This window comes from Elephas maximus, chromosome 1, assembly GCF_024166365.1.
Source record: "Elephas maximus indicus isolate mEleMax1 chromosome 1, mEleMax1 primary haplotype, whole genome shotgun sequence".
Classification (NCBI taxonomy): Eukaryota; Metazoa; Chordata; class Mammalia; order Proboscidea; family Elephantidae; genus Elephas; species Elephas maximus.
Window position 1 is genome coordinate 84,793,565 of NC_064819.1, and position 2,945 is coordinate 84,796,509.

Consider the following 2,945-nt stretch of genomic DNA (forward strand, 5'->3'; position numbering starts at 1 on the left):
CTTCTCCTTTCGTATTAGGAAAGCTTCTAATTCCCTGACAGTCTTCGTTACCTTGCCCAGAGTCCACGCTGCTCGCTCATCTAAAAAGACTCAGGGCCTACAGCCGTCCATCTCTCATTTTTAGACGGAGCACCGGTACAGAAATCCAAGGGCATTAAGGGGGCTTCTCTGCTTTTGCTCCATCCTTTGTCCCAGAAAACACAGTGAACTAAAGAAAACTTTCCGGGGGACCCTTCCCCCATCCCTTTTTCTGCCTGTCTGCCTCTTTAATGATAGTACAAATGGGAGCCAAAGTGAACCACCTGTTAACGTGCAGGCTTTTCTGCCCGGTGTTTCAAGTGATTCCGTTGGGATCCGGTTCTTCATTTCTTTTCTTTATTAACGTCTTCCTTGGGTTGTCACAGTCAAATTAGGGGATGTAGAGGCTCACACCCTGTGAATGGAAGAGCACTCAAGGGAATCCACCGGGTTATGTTTTTCCTTTGTATGTGTGCAGGAATGATATGGAAAATATTAGGAGAACTACATCGGTATTTCTTCAGGGGAAAAATTAAATAAAACGGTTGCTGTTGAGTGGATTCCGACGCATAGGAACAGTATAGGACAAGATAAAACTACTCCATAGTGTTTCCTAGAATCTGCCAGTTGCCCTTTGGTTGGTAGCCCAGTTCTCAACTAGTGGACGACCCGGGGCTGTTTCCTGAAAGAATGACTTTAAACAGTGTTTAAACAGAGGAAAACTCTGGACGTGCTGGGGATCGATCCCTCCACCTCTTACATACAAAGCATGCGGTCTACCACTGAGCTGCGCCCTCCTTCCGGACAAGTTTTTGCTTAACTTTATTTACAGTTAGTTTTATTAGAATCCTAAAGCCTTGGAATGCAACTGTTACTAAAAAAAAAAAAAAAAAGGTTGATAATAATTATGCATATGTCAACAGAACTGCCGAAACCCGGGATTGAACCAGGGAGCTTTAAGATCTTCAGTCTAACGGTCTCCCAGCTGAGCTATTTCGGCTGCCGTGTGAGGGGAGGGCGCTGGGTGCTAGTTTAGTTATACCTTAAAGTATTGTTTACAGGACTTGCACGTTTGTAAATGTAAATCTCATGCAGTATTATCTACTCACAAACCTGAAATTCTGTGAGGTCTGTTGCCATCCACGTCTGAAAAGTGTTTTCCAATTTTTGAAGGCTGTTTTTTTTTTTTTGTGGATGGGTTGGTAGAGGAGGAGTGCCAGGAATGGAAGGTAAAACAGGAAGAAGCTTCTCTGCTTGGTAACCTCAGGCTGTCCCACGCTCCAAACACTACTCAGAAAACTAAGGAAATTCCTAAAGAAATGATCGAGGCTGTTCTTTCTCTCCTCTTTCAGTCCTTCTTTTTCTGTGTTCTTCTTAGTGACACTGTAATGGGGAACAGAGGGTTACTGAGCACATTAGTGTGAAGGGCTTCTTGTTCTGGAGTAGAAATGGGGAAACATAATCCATCAAATAATGTGCTTATTTCCATACGAATACGCAAAAAGTGTTTTCGAAAAGAGAAAAGAACGGAAATGTTGGGAATTATAAAAAGCAGATGAGTTGCATGGTTTGCTGAGCGATTATTCTGCTTAATCATAAAACGACTTTCATTGGAGGTTTTCAAACACCATGTTGTAGAAAACACCCCACACCACACACATACACCCCAGCTGAATTAAAATCACATGAGTACTGGTAAGTACATTTCTTACATATGCCAACAGAATTCCAGTTCCTTCTCTTTAGAACTTTATATAACGTCATAAGGTGGTCATTTAATATCACATCAGATTCCTGAGGGAGATGCATGCAGCCAAAGGGCTATGGGTGGGTGTGAGGAGAGGGAGGGGAGAGAAGGATAATACACAGATACATCTGAGTTACTTACATTTCCTAAAATAAACACTGGCCATTGGAGGTCAATTCAAGGGGCTTCTACTGCTTGCCAAACCAGAAACAAGGCACCAAGAACGGACTCAAACTTTCAGTCTTCTGATCCAGAATCAGAGGCGTTGTCCATCAGGCCACGGGAGCAATACACTAAAGAAGTAGTCCAAACCTAAAAGTGAAAATGTTGTTAGGGAGCATTGGGTTTGTTTTCAAACTTTTCACTTTGCAAAAGGAAGAAACTTCAACCACATTCAAAACAGAAATCAAATAGCAGCTGAAACCCGTGAAGATCACAATTACTTAGAATTAGTAAATTGTGAGATTATAAGAAATGACATATTTCTTGAAAGGCACTCTCCTCTAGTCACTGATAATAATGGTGCATTTGGGTAGAGAAACATGAGCCAAGAACGGAACTCTGAAATAAAGGCGTGCAGATGATTTTTTTTTTTTTTTTTTAGATGACAGCATGAGGAAAGGGGGAGCCATAAGTTGCTATATTTAGACCTTTCCTGTCTTAAAAATAAGGTGGGATTACTTGAGGGAGAAAGGTCTGGAAGCTTAAACAATAGTACACTTTGTCGGAAATGCCTGCATTTAATGCCAGGAAAATATTTTATTATAATCCATTCATAACATAGGCTTTAACAACTTGATTCTCTGCCAACAAGTAGAAGAATCACCCGATATGCAGGTGGCCCAGGGTTAAACCAAAAACCAAACCCACCGCCGACGCGTTGATTTCTGACTCATACCGACCCTATAAGACAGAGTAGAACTGCCCCCTAGAGTTTCCAAGGAGGCGTGGTGGATTTGAACTGCTGGCCATTTGTTTGGCAGCCATAACACTTAACCACTACACCACCCAGGGCTATGGATTCTAAATTGGTCCCTGGAGCACTGGTCCAATTGGCAGATCCCAATCGATGCCTTATATATTCGTAGGGTAGGAGAGATGAGAAATACATAAATTCCTAAAGAAAAGCAATTACAAATTCTCTCAATTTTCACAGTCTAACATTCTTAGAATTGCCGAG

The 2,945-nt window shown here is 41.9% G+C and overlaps 1 non-coding gene across 1 annotated transcript; it reads right to left on the reverse strand.

Annotated features, from left to right (window-relative positions):
* Positions 1-944: 944 nt before the first annotated feature.
* TRNAF-GAA (transfer RNA phenylalanine (anticodon GAA)) lies at positions 945-1,018 on the reverse strand. Its single transcript has one exon. It is a non-coding gene; the product is annotated as a tRNA-Phe (tRNA).
* Between the last annotated feature and the right edge of the window lie 1,927 nt (positions 1,019-2,945).